The sequence below is a fragment of the Rhineura floridana genome, chromosome 6, assembly GCF_030035675.1.
Source record: "Rhineura floridana isolate rRhiFlo1 chromosome 6, rRhiFlo1.hap2, whole genome shotgun sequence".
Taxonomy (NCBI): domain Eukaryota; kingdom Metazoa; phylum Chordata; class Lepidosauria; order Squamata; family Rhineuridae; genus Rhineura; species Rhineura floridana.
The window spans coordinates 25,874,739-25,894,983 of record NC_084485.1 but is presented as its reverse complement, the minus strand read 5'-3'; the positions used below and the strand labels follow the sequence as shown (position 1 = coordinate 25,894,983).

The following is a 20,245-nucleotide window of genomic DNA, read 5'->3' as shown; positions in this document are numbered from 1 at the left end:
TTAAAAGACCGGATTAGTAATCAGATTGAGTTTCCTACAGAAGATAAACTAAAAATCTTCATATAATTTTGTAATAATATCTATTTCTGTGTAATGCTAACAGTGAACATTTAAAAAAAATGAAGCAGAAGTTCATAAACCAACTGAACGTTTAACTTTTTAATTTTTCCTTCCATTTACTCAAACTAGTATTTACATAATGACATACCTAGATTCTAGGTAGTATCTATGATTCAGAGGCCAATATCTTTAAACACAAAAACAAAACGGGGAAAACATTTAAATGGGGCTTTGTGTATTGTACCTACACTTTATTTAGCGAATATATGCTGCCTAATTTTGGAACTTAAAGCATACTTGATTCAAAGGATTGAAATCTACTCAATGGGACTCAAAAACATCACTGTTTTGAGAGGAAAATAAGTTCCTACACATTGCTTCAGCTTCAGAAGAGATCAAAATAAAATTATTTCAGAGTGTGGGCATTTTACCACCTAACCCTCACGTAAATATTTCCAACAGCTGCATATTTTAACTTCAGAATTGTTTTAATATAAATTGGTCTAACAACTAAGCCATGACAGGCAAGTATCACTACAAGCACAAACTGTAAAGCCATAGGAAGTTATAGCCAACTTTGAGTGTTACACATTTTGGTTTCAATCGTTCACTGTCTCCATTAGGAAATGCTGTTCCTTTTCTTTCCTAGTCCAAACGTGGAACCAATTTGATTGTTTTTAGGTTTTGCTACTAAAGTATTTTATGTCATTGGGTTGCCAATGGGTGTCTCCATACACAAGTCCCAGAAGGGCAGAAAGTGGCATCTTCTTTGCTGTAACATATTTCATTCATTCATTCATTCATTGGTGATCACTCGTGGTAGAGTAAGATTGTCTTCCAAGATAAGGTCTTTGCTTGAAAAACGCCTGTGCGTGAATTTGTTTTATGTGGGGAGATCGGCGCACAACGATCAACACACAATCTTGATAGAAAAAGGCTTTGATCCAATGGCATGGATACCACGATGATTGGAAGTCTTTTATCTGCTGCAGCCTTCATCTGCCTTCACAGCCGTTGTAACGTACACATTGTTATCCTCCACCTGTTCTGCCGTCCAGGACTTTCTTGGATCGTTCTTTGTCTGGTTCCTCTCCCTTGACCTTACTGTCATGGATGACCCTGCTGGGAGTACATGACTCCTGACGACATCGCTCACAGGGTTCATTTGAACTCTCCCTCTCCCCAGGCAGAGAAGACAGTCCACCCTTAGAAGCCCCCTCCCAGCCACCATTGAAAGGAGTGCTGTTGTTGCTCTTCTGCCAGCGGTCCTAGTTGGGCCCACTGCATCCAAAGTCCTCCCACTCCCTCTGCATACCCCTGAAAATGAAATGGACTGCCTTCAAGTCGATTCCAACTTATGGTGACCCTATGAATAGGGTTTTCATGGTAAGGGGAATTCAGAGGGGGTTTACCATTGCCTCCCTCTGAGGCTGAGAGGCAGTGACTGGCCCAAGGTCACCCAGTGAGCTTCATGGCTGTGTGGGGATCTGAACCCTGGTCTCCCAGGTTGTAGTCCAACACCTTAATTGCTACACCACACTGGCTCTAGGATGAGAGAAAAAGCCCGCTGCAGAGCTGCCCACCCCTTCAGTCCTGGTCAGAGGAAGACTGACAGAGTCTGGGATTCAGCAATCTGCTGACACAGATTATCCCTCCCTGACCTCAGTAGAATGCTTTGTGCAAGATTTATTGTGGCCAAAGTTTCATGGGCTAGAGGCTCACTTTGTCAGATTCATGAAACATTGTCCTCTGTTGGCATATTTTTTTAATATAATCTTATTCATTGAGCGATATCTGTACTTTTTTAAAAAATGCTGGATAGCAGTCAACAATTGTCATTTTTCCTTTATTTCATTCTGTCAGTCATTTTGAGTGTACTTATTTAGAAAAGTGTGATAAATATTTCTACATAACTCCCAAGTGTATGCATAAGAACAGAAAAACCTCATTCACAACAATAATCACTCTGATTACACCAGCTATGCTAATTTAGCCCCTTTAATCAAGAAGAACCTTTCCTTTCCTCTCATTTCCAATTAAGTCCAAATCATATTTGCGGTAAAAGAGCTAGCAAAGCCTTAACCAAAACTGGAATCACCCCCTCACCTTGCAGAGCTAAATCAGCATAGCTAGACATATCATAATCATAACTGCTATTGTGAATTGTCACTTATCTTATTGTTTGTTATACATGGCTTGTTTGATTATCTGAACCATGCCCAGCAGTTTAACTATGGTTTGATTACTGCCAGCAAACCAGTCTGAAGCCATGGTTTGTTTTTTACTTACAAACCTTTGTTTGTTGTTATTATTATTATCAACTTTATTTATACCCCGCCGTTTTTCCAAATTGGAACTCACGGCGGCTTCCAGATAAAAAACAGATACAATTAAAACCTACCAAAGTTAAAAGCATATAATACATAAATAAATATAGACAGATATAATTAAAAAATGAACTCTAATTTAAAATAGCATTAAGCTGTTTCTGATAATTAAAAACTATACTCATAAAATCAGAATAATTAAAAAATAAAGAAGCAAGAACAATATAACCTTCTTTTGGGCCTATCCTTAGCCGCCTTCGGAATCAAAGTCTTGCTGAAATAAGAAAGATTTTACCTGTCGACGAAAGGACTGCAGGGAACAGGCCATTCTTATCTCCTTAGGGAGGGAATTCCAAAGCCTAGGGGCAGCCACTGAGAAGGCCCTATCTCGTATCATCACTAGTTGTACTTGTGCGGATCAAGGTATTGAAAGAAGGGCCTCTCCTGAGGATCTCAGGGCCCGGGCAGGCACATAGTTATAACTATTGCTTGGCATTATGTATGAACCCAGCACCTTTCTTTAACCACAGCTACTCCATTCCAGATGCTTTCCAAGTTACAAACACAAAAGGCAAGAGCAGCTGGAAAACAAACTGAGCTCTGGAGAAACAAGACATAATTTGATCTGTCAGACTAACTCATGGTTAACCACAGCTTTTTATGTGCAAAGGTGGTCACTGTATAAATTTAGGAATTATGTAAGACTGTCACAGACCTACTGCTACCCCTGGAATTTCATGTCCTTCTGGCCCTTCCTTTTGCACTTTCTTCCCCTTGCTACCTGTAGATATGTATGTATACTTATTTAACATTAATATCCCACCTTTCCTCCAAGGAACTCAAGGTGGCATCCATGGTACTCCTCCTCCATATTTTATCTCCACAACTAGCCTGTGAGGTAAGTTAGAGCCAGACACTTATCTCTTAGCTTAAGTCACCCAGTGAGCTTCATGGCTGTTTGGAGATTTGAACTCTGGCCTCCCAGGTCCTAGTCCAACATTCTAATCACTAGATTACGCTAACTTTAACGCCCTAAGCATCTAGCAAAGCATGCTCTAGCCCATGAAAGCTTATACCATAAATATCCTTGCTCTTTTTTAAAAAAAGTGTCACATGACTACACACCACACAAAGTAGGGTCACAAGTTTGCTGAATGATGTGGGCAAGAAAAATCAAGTATTCTATCACACACAGTCTTCCACCGATTTCCTATATAGACACTATCTGGCTAAATGCGAACACCTTAAATGAATTATTTCTACAAGCACTCCCACCATTTCAGCCAATTCAATCTGCACAGTATCAGAGCTGCCTCTCGGGTACATTTATGTGCCAGAATGTAGTGTCCAGAATTCAAAGTCACACAAGTAGTTCCGCATACCCAAGGGGTTTTTGGATAGGGGTCTCTGCCAAGCAACATAGAGGCTGGTCTTCTAAATGCTTTTGTATCCGATGCAGAATTACAAAAAGCAATTTGAGATATATCTTGAGGGTTTGTTAGTTGAGGTAGGGGGGGTCAAAATTCCACTACGATTTGGACTATTGGACTAGCCCAGTGAAAAGAAAGAGGCTGCGATCCAAAGAAGTATCCGGTCATTTCAATAGATTGGTCACATACAGTGACCACCACTTGATACCAGAAAAATATTAATGGCATGTAATGTGCCTTAGGATTGCCAACAAGGGACTTTGAATCTTAAAATTGTATCATCTCTTCCTTTTCTTTGATTAAGAAGATTTGATATCTATGTTCTCATTTAAAGTTTGAGAGAGAAGAACACTGTCACACTGGGAAATCTTTAGGATGGAGAGTTTACCTGTACTCAGCTTTGAACAAGGCACTAAACACATTCTAATTAGTAATGGAAATTCCAGCACACACAGAGTAGGAACCAATTAGTTCAGGTCAGCCTGACTCAGGGTAGGAGCAAACCACCCCTTTTGTCTTTTTGGATCTGCCTCTTGTATGGTGCATATGGATTATCTTCCCAATGTTTGGCCTGCATTTGATGGAATCAAGACAACACATTTCTGGATTTGGAAAAGATACACTGTGGGTGTGAAAAAGTTGTTGTTATGTGCCTTCAAGTCGATTATGACTTACAACGACCCTATGAATCAGTGACCTCCAAGAGCATCTGTCATGAACGACCCTGTACAGATCTTGCAAGTTCAGGTCTGTGGCTTCCTTTATGGAATCAATCCATCTCTTGTTTGGCCTTCCTCTTTTTCTACTCCCTTCTGTTTTCCCCACTATTATGGTCTTTTCTACTAAATCATGTCTTCTCATTATGTGTCCAAAGTATGATAATCTCAGTTTCATCATATTAGCTTCTGGTGACAGTTCTGGTTTAATTTGTTCTAACTCCAATTATTTATCTTTTCTGCAGTCTGTGGTATCTGCAAAGCTCTCCTCCAACATTTCAAATGAGTTGATTTTTCACTTATCCGCTTTTTTCACTGTCCAACTTTCACATCCATACATAGAGATCGGGAATACCATGGTCTGAATGATCCTGACTTTAGTGTTCAGTGATACATCTTTGCATTTGAGGACCTTTTCTAGTTCTCTCACAGCTGCCCTCCCCAGGCCTAGCCTTCTTCTGATTTCTTGACTATTGTCTCCATTTTTGTTAATGACTGTGCCAAGGTACTGATCATCCTTGACAAGTTCAATGTCCTCGTTGTCAGCTTTAAGGTTACATAGGACGTTCAGCTATAGTCCTGCTTTTCTTCATTCCTCTTAACTTTCATCAGCATTTGTTTCAAATCATTACTGGTTTCTGTTAGTAGTATGGTATTGTCTGCATATCTTAAATTATTGATATTTCTCCCTCCAATTTTCATACTTCCATCATCTTGTTCCAATCCCACTTTCCGTATGATATGTTCTACGTATAGATTAAACAAATAGGGTAATAAAGTACACCCCTGCCTCACACCCTTCCTGATGGGGAACCAATAGGTTTCCCCATATTCTGTCCTTACACTAGCCTCTTGTCCAGAGTATAGGTTGCACATCGGGACAATTAGATGCTGTTGCACCCCCATTTCTTTTAAAGCATTCCATAGTTGTTTGTGATCTACACAATCAAAGGCTTTGCTGTAAGCTATGAAGCACAGGGGGATTTCCTTCTGAAATTCCTTGGTCCATTCCATTATCCAACATATATTTGAGACAGAGCTTGGAAAAGTTACTTTTTTGAACTACAACTCCCATCAGCCCCTGCCAGCATGGCCACTGGATTGGGCTGATGGGAGTTGTAGTTCAAAAAAGTAACTTTTCCAAGCTCTGATTTGAGATATGATCTCGGGTGCCTCTTCCCTTTGTAAATCCAGCTTGGATGTCTGGCATTTCTTGCTCCATATATGGTAAGAGTCTTTGTCGTAGAATCTTAATTTAGTTGCATGGGATATTAAGGCAATAGTTTGATAATTACTGCATTCCCTGGGTTCCCATTCTTTGGAATTGGGATGTATATTGAACGCTTCCAGTCTGTGGGCCATTCTTTAGTTTTCTATATTTGTTGACAAATTTTTGTCAAACTTTGGACAGATTCAGTCTCAGTAGCTTGTAGCAACTCTATTGGTATGCCATCTGTTCCTGGTGATTTGTTTCTTCCAAGTATTTTAAGAGCAGCTTTCACCTCACATTCTAAAATTTCTGTTTCTTCCTCATACGGTTCCTCCATGAATGAATCTGTCATGCTGGCATCTCTTTGATAGAGTTCTTCAGTGTATTGCTTCCATCTTCCTTTTATTTCATCTCAGTGAGTCAGTGTGTTCTACTGTTGATTATTCAACATCCCTACTCTTGGTTTAAATTTCCTTTTAATCTCTCTAATCTTTTGGAATGGTCTCTTGTTCTACCCTTTTTGTTGTCCTCTTCTATTTCTGTAGAATAACTATTGTAATAGTTCTTTGTCTCTACATACTAGTCGCTGTATTATTGCATTTAAGATTCTAACCGTGCTTCTGTCTCCTTTTGCTTTCTTTCTCTCTTTAACCATTTTAAGAGTTTCTTCAGTCATCCATTGTGGTCTTTCTCTCTTTTTAACTAGCGGTATTGTCTTTCTGCACTCTTCCCTGATCATGTCTCTGACTTCACTCCATAGTTCTTCTGGTTCTCTGTCAACTAAGTTTAAAGCCTCAAACCTGTTTCTTATTTGATCTTTATATTCTTCTGGGATATTATTTAAATTGTATTTTGGCATCATGATTACTTTGTTGTTCTTCTTTAGCTTTACTCTGATTTTTGATACGACCAGTTCATGATCTGTACCGCAGTCTGCTCCTGGTCTTGTTTTTGCAGGAAGTATGGAACTTCTCCATCTTCTGCTACCAATTATATAATCAATTTGATTCCTATATTGACCATTTGGTGATGTCCACGTGTACAGTCGTCTTTTTGGTTGCTCAAAAAAATGTGTTTACAAGAAACAAATATTTTGCCTTTAGCGGGAAGCTTTTTTTAAGTGCATTAGTTCAAGGAAAACAATATCCATTGAAGTGATCCCTGGACAATATTTATTATTTGGTAATACTTCATATGTAAATGGTGTAGGGTGGCAGTAGGGAGAGAGAGAAGAAAGGGGATGTAGGTTTGCTCTCTGTGTGCCATCGTGTTCTCATTTAAAGAAGTGCTACCCCTTACAAGCATGCAACCTACACTAGCAAGTGCTCAAGATAGCAAGATAGTTTTAAGTAAAGCAATACTCTTTACAGTTTCCATCTTGGGAGTTCTCTTTCTTATGAGACTGAGCAGCACCTAGAAATTTCTATATCCTCTCTGAACAGGAGCTACCAAAACTGTTTTCTCAGATTAGCCTTTTAAGAGGAAGATTTTAATTCTTACATCCCACATATAAAACTCATGTCATTTTAATAATAAGATCAAGCTTTCTTAAAGCCCATCAAGCATAATTCTGTGATCAAATATCTCAATGCCAATATACCACATCTATCCCTCGGCTGAGAACAGTCAGATTAACTACTGAAAATTATTTGTATCAGTTTATTTCAAGGCATCAACTTTTTAATATAATACAACCCAGGCTTTAAGGCTCTCAGCTGTTTTAAAGAAACCCAAGACTGGCACATAGTATCGAGTTTCTTTCTAACGCTGTGTGTAAATTGCAGCAAGGAATCCTACTAATACCATTACTATTTAAGTCCAACAATGAACAAAATGCCACAATCTTTCCTCAGAGAAAAACAGGTAGGAATACCAGTTTTTAATACTCCTACTGCCCTACACCACTTAAGGTAAAAAAGAAACAGTATGTTTGGTCCAATTTGAGTTTTTCCAAACCAATTTACTCTTCCAAATAAGCCATGTAATACAGTTATACTTGGACTCTACCATTTAAAACTGCAACTTTATTGCATGTCTGAGTGTACCTCAACGTAAGAGCCTGCTGGATCAGGCCAACTGCCCATCAAGTCCAGCTCCAGTTCCCAAAGTGGTCAACCAGATGCCCATGGGAAGCCTGCATAGCAGAACCTGAGCACAACAGCACTCGCCCCTCCTGTTGTTTCCAGCAACCTGAAATGAAAAGGAATGAAGCAACAAAACCTTGCTGCTTTCCATATGCAGGGTTGTTATTAAAAAAACATGGGGGAGGCACATAAACACATGATCCACCATCTGTACAATGAAATTGTTAATTCCCAGAGTTCTGCACCACTTTGTTCAACTAAATATATGAATTGTCTGAGTCAAAGGTAAAACAGACTTGATAGGCAATAGCCAATAGATTGGTTTTAATTAAGAGCCAAATAATTAGAAAGCCCTCAGAATGAATTTTCTGCTAGATATACCACATCACATTGCAGATGGGGAAATCAAATGTTTGAATACTTTAAAAAAAAATAATACAGGTGAAGAATGAATAAACAGCAGCTTCCTGCAAGTATAAAAACTAGCAAACATTTTGTATGGAGAAAGCATTCCGCTGTTTGATTCTCCCACCTGCACTCTGAAGTGGTATACTCCAGCAACATATTCATAATGTGGGCCTATTACTGATAAGAGTGCTTCTTTGAGTGTGCCACTTTAAAGTTCATACAATATATGTATATGACAGACAACTGGGAATGTCTACCATTGGATGTTGACTTCAGAATGCAGAAGAAAAGTTGTAGCTATGTAGTCTTGTCGAGGAATGACCAACATGCAACCCAAGTCAATAACTTCTATAGAAATTCTATATTAATAGAGAACAACTTTTATTATTAGCTACAGCTTCAAAGGATTATCACTATTTTGATTTGCTGTCAACTATTCCAATAAAACCTAAATCTATTGCCAAGGTTTCCCTGAAAAAGGCCACAGGAAGCAATTCCCAGGTTTTTACAATTAATCACCCCACAAAGCATTGCAGTACAACTAATATTTAGCAATATGGTTAGTTTGTTCTTTATAAAGACTGCTATGACCAACCCAGCAATACATCAAACATAAGGCCCTAGATAAGAGGGCAATAGTTGGTATTTGTGTTGTTGTTTTTACCAAACAACCTATGCTCTTTAAAATGGTCACTTTCACCCTCAGTTACCTAGCATACACTACAAGCAATTTACCGAACTGCTTACTTTCAAGCCATATAGTTACAGTCGCTCAACCTTAACAAGTACAAAAAGTATATTTCATTAAACAACCAAGAACATGATCTTCAAGGCATCCGTGTCGTTCAAGAGCCCAATCATCCTTGAAAACAAGGGCCAAAGAAGATTTCCTAGTGGGTAAAATGATTTACTGCACTATTTTGAGTGTTGCATGAAAGTATGTTGCAACATGTTTGGTTCTATTCCAAGTTTCTTCTCTAGAGTTTCCTTGTGAGACCTACAAGCAAAATGTATTCACTAGAAGGCAAAAAACATTTTGTAGATGTTTACATGACACAACAATATAAGGTAACTACCTTGTCTTCTCTCATATCTCAGGTTGGGGAGAAAACACAAGCTACTGCCTGCCACCTAGTCCCTACTCTAGATTCTGTGTAGGCTACAGCCTCTAGAGAGGATCTCCACTTCCTTTTAGGAAGCCAGTTCTACATTTAATTTTTAGAAGTTTCTATGCCTCAGGATTTACAGAGCACCAAGGTACTATATCTGAAGCAAAACCAGAAGACAAGTACTCTAAAAGCACGATCCCATGCATGTTTGCTCAAACAGCCCACTCTGTTCAATGGAATTTAGACCTATATAAGTGTGCATAGGACTGCAACCTAAAAACATCGGTTGCAAGCTCTATATTTCTAAACCAGAACTGTTATTTTGAATATTTAGAGGTTGATAATATGATCTCCTTTTGATCACCCCAACTGGTTAACAGACTCATCTGACAAAAAAGTGATTTGTCACATTATCTGAAGTGCCAGGAATTGTTCCCTGTAAAATGGAATGTCCCTTACCATCAGGAACAAACTGAAGCAAGCAAGTACTAGAAAAGTTAACCTGGCTTTTCCAACACACACAAACTGGCAACACAAAGTGCTATTTGCTGACCTCTTTTGCCATGTCATCCAAGGATGCTAACTAAAGCTGCTATGGCTGATGTGAACAGTTCAGGAGGTTGAAAAAGGAGAAAATTTCTATTCTTGGAATTCCTCCAATTCTTGGACAGACCAAAGGATTACTTGCTTAGAGCAAAACATTCTTTAACTTTATTATGAACCAACTGTAAAAAGTGTAAACCAAGAATTCAACTAACTGCTGATCAATTACAAAACAGATTTTTAAGAACACCCACATGTGGCCCCAGACTGAGAACAGGAACAAAAACAGAAATGCTCCCAGCTCACTTTTGGTCTAGTAAACCTTAATTTACAATTGTTAAGCCACATTTACACACACAAGCTGTACAGACTGCTCACCCCATCCTTAAGGTCCAAAAACTTGATTACACAGACATTTATACAAACATGTTTTTCACCAATTTAAATCAGCATTTAAAACCTCTGAAGATAGGATCTATGCTTTATGCTTTTTATTCCTTTTCTGTATTATTTCTCTGCTATTTTTTATTTGCTGGAGCCTTACACAGATGTGAATGTCATTAAAAATGTTCAAAAAGTGTTCATAATGAATAAATATCTTTTATGCCAAAGGCACAGCAAATGTAATTATGTGAAGGGGGGCCATTGTATTGGACTCCTGATGTTCTAATCAAGAGAATGAGAATAAAGGAGAGCTTGTAAGCTTAGTAATGGCAGCCCTGCTGTGGCAGAAATTTTGCTGATTTTCTACATTTAAATAGTAGGCTGAATTGGAAAGGATGACATGAGATAAATAAGTAAATGACAGTCCAATAGCCGTACTTATTCAATCATCTGAATCTCAGTGGAAGCAAGTAAACTCGAAGGACAAGCTTCTCTTTCAAATTTGCCTAAGTTAGGAAAGCTTAGTCATTTTAACTATAGGTAAAGGGCGGAGAGAAGTCATTCTCCAATAGGGGTTTTTGTGGGCATGGCATGCATAACATTTCTCCATACCTGGCATAAAACTAGTGAGGATTTTCTCTTTTAAATATTTGTTTTTAAAAATTAGGCCATACTTGTTACTACTTCCTTGACTTTTAAAAGGAATTACAAAGTTCCATTTTTACACAACTGCTACCACACTGAAAACCAAATGAGATCTGTAATCCCATTTAACTATTTTTTCTAGACAACATATAATTTGCACCTTGATCCTGAACACACTACTTGGAATTATTTATTTATTATTTATTTATTTTATTAAATTTATATACCGCCCCATAGCCGAAGCTCTCTGGGCGGTTCACAACAGTCATACATCAAATACAATAAACCACATATTTAGACAATTTAAATTATGCCATACTAAGGGCAGTGGGACTTACTTTCAAGTAACATGATTAGGAACAGGGATGTGATTTTCATTTTGATGGTGTATGTGTGTGTAAATATATATAAGGAGGCAAAAAAAACTTCAACCATGTAATTCTATGGATGCAAATATAGCAAGAGGTGCAGATAAACATTTGAGAGGCTGAGACTTTTATAAAAAATCCTAAAATGTAACCAACAAATGTAGAAGAATAATGAAGAATATCTTTTTCCATCCATATCCCCAGTCCCCACCAAAACAAAGAAGATATCCCAAGTTATCCAATAGCTCTCCATCTGGAATCTAACACAATTCTTGTTGAAGGAGTCAGTAGCAATTCTCTTAAAACCCCTATAAATGCTGACTCCCATTACAATTCTACATTTTAGGAACCACAAGTTTATAAATAACAGTCCTTAATTAAAACAAATCCAGGAAATGGCTCCCCATCCACTCTAAAATGGGCTACCATTATAAGAAAAGCTGTGGTTAAAAAACAAAACAAACCCAGAAAACCCCAACATCTATAGGTCATGAGAAAGTTACTTATATTGAACCTTTGTAGAAAAGACACCTATATTTTAAAATATGCATGCAGTATACATAAGCTGGGGAAATGTATTCAGCATTGGTCTTTATTTCCTTTAAGACAGCATGGATGAATGTCAGGAAATGAGCTCCTCAGTGGTCAATTTAAAGTCAACCTTTTCTTTAAAGGGGACATTCAATGTTGCAATTTTGTTTCACACAGAATTTCCAGAGAGAAAAGTACCAAAAATAAGACTTGTTTCTCAGCAAGAATCATCAGCTGCCATTAAAGCCACACCTTAAAAAGTTCTTACCACACAGCAGCCAAGCAAGTACAAACTAGTGGTGGCTCTTTTCAGAGCCAAAACAGAAGCAGAGTTAAAAGTTAGGATGATTCGATATTTTAACATCAGAACTTAAAAGAGCTGTGGTAAAGGCAGAAATATATGCCATCATGTTTTTCAAAGATTCTAAATGCATGGTTTGTGGGTGCTTCTTTTCTTTTCTTTTTTTACACAAGTGTAGTCTAACAACCTTTCACAGGAATATAAATATTTAACATTTAAACCTGACAACACAGCACTAAAAGATAAAATGCCTTCCTGCTATGAGCAATAGTGCCTCAGAACTGGAAGGCAGCTGTTGTTCCCCTGCTTTCTCTTTTGTTGCACCTAATCTCATGTCAAGTCATTCAACCAGCTCCAAAGCGATGAAGACATAATTGAATCAACCTTATACAATTATTTTTTTAAAAAAATCAGATCTGTCCTTAAATAGCAATATGCATATCTTAATTTTTTCCAAACAGGCCTACACTCTTCTCCCTCTCCAAAAACCAAAGACAAAAAAACTCCTATGCATGTATGCATGCACACACAAAATCACAATGAAACTGAAGTCAACAACTCTTAGGCTTTACAGAAGAGAATATGACTTGATACATCAGATCAATCAATAGTCCACTGTAACATATTCTCGGCTACAGCTGTTTCTTCTGCATGATCATTATTTGAATAAAGCCTCAAGAGTCACATCACTTCAAGAAAACTAAGGGAATTCTCCCCCCTCTCTCCCCTCCCTTGAGGTTTTTTATGCAACATATACATTTCAGAATTCTTTCAAGTGGGAGTTCTTCATACTAAAAGGTAGGAACTGATGATCCATCACAAGCTGGAATACTGAGTCATCAATTCACATAAAACTGTGTGTGGGGGGGAGAGGAACAAACTCCACCCACTTTCCCTCCCCCACCTCCAAAGACAGCAGTTTAACCTACTTATTTGAGGCAATCCTTTCATGTTGACCAAGAAAACATCTAACCATGAACAGTCATCACATGTTTTTAAAAGGGTGATCTCCAATCCCAAATCTACAGAAGAACCCTGAAGTGTAACAAAACATGGCGAGAAAACATTTGCAAGCCATTGTTATAAGCACTGGGCTCAGATACCTTTGCAGACACAAAAAACAGCCCCAAGCCGCCAACAAAAGTGGTCAGCAAGTCAATGCCTGCTATTCAATTTGTAGTTAGGCATTTTATTTCTCTGCCTTCCTGAACATATCAAGCAAGCTTTTCAAGGCCTAATACATTGTGAAGAATGATATGACTCTCCTCCCCCCATTTTTGTGTGTTATTTCCTTCTGTTTCTTCACATACAGAAACTTCCCTTTTCATTCTTCTGTAAAAGATTTCACTTCATCTACACGCTTAAGGTTCTATTTCTGCTTTTCACTATATATTAGAAGTGGTATATATTTTAGCTTTCAAGGTCATTTTAGAAAGGACAAAAATTTTAAACACACACAACAGTAAACTCTTTTTGCTTTTCTTTGTAAACAATCTAAACAATAGTATACTGGGGTTATTTACTTTTCAAATCCAAATGCCTTTCAGCTAGAAAACCAACACAGAAATTTTGCTGGCCACTACTTCAAAAACTCTTACACTTCAATTCAGATACTCACAAGGGGATTCATACACAGCACATTATAAAGGGGGAGGGGTGAGCTCAGGAGAATGCATGTGGAAAGACTGCTTTTGGCGAATGGAATTTGTTTATTTCAACTACAGGAAATCAAACATACCCCAAGTGAAGCCAATAATTAATGTTTCCCCATATCTAGGTAAGGTATCAGAATACGGAAGTCAATTCACATCACCAAACACTCTTTATGAATTTGTATTCTCCTCCTCTTCTAGCAAAGTCTATTGTTGTTGCAAGAGCCAAGTAGGTAGCTTAATTTTTTTCAAGAGCTCTTTTCTTCCCCCCTTTTAAAAAATCAACATGTATGCATGTGTGTGTATGTACATACACACACACATATATTAAGAAAAATAATTAACTCGGCAAACGCTCGGGGGCAGATTAGGTTCCGCATAAGAAGCATTCAAAATGAAACTAACAAAAAAAGAATCAATAAACTTTTCATTAGCAAATCTGACCCTCAAGCCTCCCAGCCCCCCACCCCCCCCCCAGCCATGAGCAAGACACATTACAAACCTTTCCTCCAGGAACATCCCTGACTCACAAAGAAGATCCTCCCTCTCCCCCCGCCCCTTCCCCCTTAAGATCGACATATCGAGTATTGAAAACAAATACCTATGTCTATAATGGAAGTTTCAAACATCTCCTTGGATAGCAGGGAAAGGAGGCGGCACACGGAGTGGTGGGGGTAGGGGTAGAGAGAGGGGCTGCAGCCGGCAAAGACGAGGCAGCAATCACACACAGCAAGAAGTTTAGAGGAAGCGGGGAGGCTAATCTTCTTCTTCTTCATGCATTTATCTTCCTCCCTTTTGGTGGCGGATGGGGTGAAAGAAAAAGAAATCTAACATAACGAAGAGACCTTTAAAAGAGGTGGCGTTTTGGAAAAGGTTTTACTATACCTGCTGCTGATCTCCTCTGCCTAGTGGTGGGTAGTGGCGGTGGAAGAAGATAAAACTGACACAACAGGAGTTGCTGTGTTTGAATGAGAAAGAAGAGAGGGAGGAGGGATTCTTGAGGGAGGGGGAGGAGGAAGAGGAGGAAGAAGGGCTATTGGGAGTTTTTGAAGCTTGTTGCGTGAGCTACTGCCACACATACACACCTGATCCTTTCAGATTCTCTCTTCCTGACACCATTTGGGGAAAAGAAAGATTTGGAAAACGGCAGGGCAAGAGGAGAAAGAGGCTTCGAGATGCTGTAATAAGGACACTGCTAGAAACCCAATTTTGAAAAGGATGGGTGGGGGAGAGAAGTAGAAGGTATATTCCCCCTCTGTGCAGGCAAACGCACACCTGTTCATTTTGATTGTGTGTGAGTGTTTACAGCAGTTAATTCAACATGGGAGGAATTATATACTGCCTTTTAAATCCAGAAATGTCCAAGGAAGCCTACAAAAGTAATTTTTATTTATTTTTATATGTTAAACGTGTATCTTGCTTTACTTTCAAAAGAAATCAAACAGTAAAATGAAAACACAAACAAGCACACAGTAAGATATCAATTAAAGTACACAAAGGTGTTCAACCCATCGCCAAAGGTGGTTCTCTCCACAATCCCTACATGGTTTCAGGATGGGATTATGATCCCCTCGTGATATATTTTTTATGTGTGGCATCAAGTGTATCTGCATTTGTCTACATGGCCCTCTCTATTTAAAACTGTAAACACCTTGGGGTGTGGACTTTTTATTATTTAAAGTTATATGCCACTTTCCCATTAAAATATGCTCAAATTGGCTCACAACAGAATATGCAAATCACTACATTGTTACAGTAACAATCAACTATTAAATTATTTCAAAACGTATCTATGATATTCTGTTAAGTGTCATACTCCTTGAACATGCCACTAGATTCTTTGTTGATATCCACTGAGCCACTGCTTAAACAGTCCTACTATGTTTGTCTACTCAGAAGTAAAAGCCCTACCGGATTCAACGGGATTTGTGTCCAAGTGGTTCAGCCCAAACATCTAGTCCAGACTTTGGGCCCCCAGATGGCCAGCGTGTCTAATGGTCAAGAATTATGGGAATTGTAATCCAGGAATATCTGGAGACGGAAAGGATGATGGATTCAATACCAAGGGCCGATCTATTCAACAACTCCCCGCCCCCTCTCAGAGAGCCATCATCATACTTCTTTAATACACCCTTGAACAACAACAAACGTTTGCAATTATAAATCCCTATCACGGAATGCCAGTTTTGAATGCAATAATCCCCCTGGAAGAAAACCTTACAATGCAATCCTATACCTGTCTACTCAAGAAAGACCCACTGAGTTCAATGGCAGTTACTCCCAGGCAAGTGGGCCCAGAAGTACGGACACAATGTCTTTTAAAAAAAATAGAATATCGGTTTACTCATACACACACCGTCTGGAAAACAAGGTAGGAAATTCGTCTCCCCCCTTTCACGGGACAATGACCCTTCTCCAAAAAGAGGTAGCCTAATTCCATTCTGGAAGATGGGAAGCTCATTCGTCGCCCTTCACGACCCCACCCCCCGAATGGACGTAGGCATTTTCCCGTACTTATCACCTCACGATGAGATTATATCATGTACCCCCGAGTGACTCATCGTTGATCGCTTGTCGCCAAGATGGCCCTCTCGACTACGCTTGGCCTTGTTTACCCCACAATGGGCAGGGCGGCTCCGTCTTCTCATAGCTCTTTTCGCGGGGCCTTAACAGTCATCGGTTCTACCCTCCCTCGGACTCTTGCCTTTCCCCTGCCCGCCCAGCAGTCCTAGCTGGGAGGCGGGAACCAAAAGTTGAGGCCTGAAATCAAAACACATGCACGCGCAGACACACAAATCATGGTGGTGGGCCTGTTGATGCCTTCCACAGTGGGCGTGAGGGGTAAAAGAGAGGCGAAGGAAGGGTGAAGGGGCTGGTTTGTTGCGTGTCCGGTAGTAAGAGGGCTTGACCGGGAGGAGGACGAGGGGCGAGGGCCTGCTTGGTAAAATGGAGCCGCGATTTAGTCTTTGGAGAAGGCCGTTGAAGAAAGAAAACAAGTTTCCAGAGGGGTAGCTGCCCTTAGTCTGTGGCAGCAAAAACAGCCAAAAGAGTCTTGGGGCACTTTCAAAGATTAACATTTATTATGGCATACGGTTTCATAGACCACGCTCCACTTCATCAGATACTTTAAGTCATGGGAAATGTGTTAAGGACCGCAAGACACGTTGTTATAAAGAAAACACTGTCTCCAGGGGAAAGTCCTTAACTTGAGAGAGTCCTAAATTTAAGGAAATCCTATTCCTGTTCCTCCGTCCCTCCACCCCATCCCCCGCGCCTCCAACTGCTGATAAATTTGTGGAGAGTTGGAGACAAGGGTTCGGAAAAGGAGGCGAAATATTTTCAGGCCTAGAATGAGGAACAGGGAAGTGAAAAGGTGAGGGGGACAAGAAACAGACTTTCTGTATGAACAAGAGAGGCAAGCAGAGTTTTTATATATTTATTTATTGTTCCTCCCCCCTTATTAGAATCTGGCTTTTCTGCCAAAGAGCACATCCATGAAACTGCCCCCTTACAGCAGGCTTGTGTGTGGATCTTTGGCCCTCTGCAGCCATTGCTGAACTGTAACTCCCATTGACTATGCTTGCAGGGGTTGATGGGAGATGTAATTCAGCCACATCTGGAGGACCAAAGGTTCCCCAGACTTGCCTTACAGCCTCATAACTAATCTTGTGAGATATTAGGCCAAGAGCTAGCAACTTATTGGACTAAGGCTTGGTATGTACCATACACACCAAAGAATCCTGGGAACTGTAGTTTATCCCTCACAGAACTGCAATTTCTAGCACCCTTAACAAACTACATTTTGCAGGATGGGGGGGGTCATGTGGTTTAAACGTTTGATTTGTACACAGTCTAAGGTTACCAATCCAGCTGAGGGGAAATTTGAACTCGGATCTCCCCTATGTTATCTACTGCCCTCCAGCTCTCTGATATAGTTATAAAATCCTTTTTGAGTGTTTGAAATGCTTCACATTGTCTCAGCATCATTATTCCCAAATTACAGGTGAGGTCCTGATGCTGAGTAATAGGGACTTGCCTATTAGGTTGAGGAGAGATATGAAGTCTGGACAGCCCCAGAAAGTGTGGCAAAGAAAACACTATCAGCAGCTGTGTTTTCCCCACAGGTGGTGGGGCATTATGGGGTCAGAGCAGAGCTAACCATAGGTCTGCTGAATCTTAGGCTGCTCTGTTCTCCAGGCTCTCTGCTGCCCAGCCTAGAAAAAAAAGGAGAGTATGTTTCTCCCTTCCGCAGGAGCCAACAGGGCTGTGGATGCAGCAGAGAATCTGCTGCTCTGCACTTCTCTACCCCTTCTCAGGATTGCTCTGCCCATGTACCAGTGTATATGCCTTATGCAAGAATGTAGTCATCCAGGGTCTTGGGTGGGGGTCTTAGACTCTTTACTTTTTTGGGAGCTAGGTCCCAGCAGGGTCCCTGTGTCTCTAGCATCCTACAAGCCAATCAGAATAAAAGGGAAGTCTGTTAGCCACTGAGAAGAGTCATTTGACTTGCTTCCTTCTCCTTTCCTGCTGATTGGAACCAATCAGAGCGAAGGAGTTCCTGTAACTACTTCAAACAGCCAAGTTGTGGAGAGTGAGAATTCTGTAATTGCAGAGGAGACAGTGAATCCTGATGATAGCATCCTGTCTACATCATCAAGCAGTTTGGTAGCAGCAGGAGATAAACATGTAGACACTGAATTCAGTAATTTGAACAATGTTTCTCACAGCGACAAAGGACAGTCAAATGGTGACAGTGATAGAGAAGCAGAAAGCGGTACAGGAATACCCTGCATTAACGTATGCAAGTACGTAAACCGAAAATGTACTTAAAGTGAAGCACTACCTTTTTTCACTTATTGATGCATATACTGCACTGCAATCGTCATATACGGGCATAACTGATGTAAATAACGCATTTATAACTAAAATAAACACAGTAAGCCTTATTTTAAGAAAAAGTTTGTAGTTGGAAACTGATCGGGCGGTGGCGTCATGCCGTTAAGTGTCTGTTCTTGCAAAGCGAGTGTACGTAAATGGGAATGGTGCTACTGTAATATGTCCGTACTCGTGAGTTTCCATAAAGTGAAAGTCCATATAGCAGGGTATTCCTGTATTCAAGCCTGGCCAGGTTGTCCTATAATCTTAGATTGTTGTATACTCTTAGAAGGGGGTGTGGCTGTGAGAGGGTGTGACTGTGACTACAGTAGGGCCCCGCTTCCCGGCGCTTCGCTTCCCGGCGTTCCGCTAATGCGGCGGCTTTTGTTTTCTATTTTAAAGCCGATTTTTGCTCTTTTGCAATGTTCTGCGATGTTTTCACATCATTTTCGCGCTACAGCCCCATTATAGTCTATGGGTTCCGCTTTACGGCAATTTCCGCTTTACGGCGGGGGCCTGGTCCCTAACCCGCCATATAAGCGGGGCCCTACTGTATTATGAAGGGACCCTGCACTTCTGAATGTGTCACTACGCTACTGGCTGTATGGGTGTGTGTGTCCTCCGTATCTTCATATTGGGGTGTGTGTCTCTCACTGCCCCAAATAACTTTTTAAAATTAGTGTATGTGAAAGAAATAAGTGAATATTAGTACTTCTTTAAATAAGCGTCCATTAATTCAGTGCACTTTTAATACTGTAAAAATGAATTTAAAAACAATTTTATTACTACTGTGGCATTTTTTTAAAGTGCATCCCCATCAATTCACTGCATTTTCAGTATTGTAAACTTTTTAAAAAATTGTTTATCATCGTTTGACTTTGGTCCTGTCCACCTTTGCAACAAGCCTAGGGGCCCTCGGGCCCCAGAAGGTTAGCTATCCCTGGTGTTACATATAGTTTGGAAATGAGGAGAAGATGGGTGGAGAGAGGGAAAAAAGCACAAGGTTAACAATGGATGTTGGAAAGTAAACTGGAGCCAAGAGCAATGCTGGAGTTACAGGTACAAGGGGATGCTAGCAAGTGAACTGGCAGTTGGATTAGCAAGCATCAGAGAAGGAACACAAAAGGCTGTGCAGAATAGAAGGGTTAGTCTAGGATTGATGGTGTGTGGAGGATGGACTAAATGGGGGCCTGATGGGGGTAGGAAGGTTTTCTAAAAAGGCAGTGGAGGATAGATGAGAATAAAGGGACTGAGGAAAGAACAAGAGATATAATGCTCACATCTGTGGTGGTGAGGGTGGAGATGTGCAATTGATTCTCTGCTCTGATAATTTGGGCAGATATTGCTTATCACATCTGTCCTTGCTATCAAATCTGAGCTGCATAGGGCCTGAGCTACTGTACCTCCTCAACATCTCTGAGAATCAAAATAATAGCTTTCACTATTGTTTTGCGATAGGGGCTATTAACAACACTTGAGTTGTTCCTTTATAAGTACAAGTGCATTTTGAAAGAACTCGTGTGTGTGTGTGTGTGTGTGTTTAAATTTATTCTTTAAACAATAAAGAGGACAGTAATGCTAAATGATACTTTGTTTCTTCTG

At 39.9% G+C, this 20,245-nt stretch overlaps 1 protein-coding gene across 8 annotated transcripts in view; it reads right to left on the bottom strand.

Annotated features, from left to right (window-relative positions):
• ZNF217 (zinc finger protein 217) overlaps positions 1-16,565 on the bottom strand; it is a 50,856-nt gene extending 34,291 nt beyond the window's left edge. The window contains exons 1-2 of one of the 8 annotated variants that reach the window (XM_061631233.1): positions 14,654-14,791; positions 14,370-14,560 (exon numbers count right to left, since the gene is read on the bottom strand). The gene's annotated coding sequence lies outside the window, so the exon portion shown is untranslated. Of the gene's footprint in view, positions 1-7,788; positions 7,885-14,270; positions 14,313-14,369; positions 14,561-14,653; positions 14,792-16,124; positions 16,247-16,282 lie in introns of those variants that run through there. The other 7 variants (XM_061631234.1, XM_061631235.1, XM_061631236.1 and 4 more) reach the window with 7 other exon arrangements.
• Between the last annotated feature and the right edge of the window lie 3,680 nt (positions 16,566-20,245).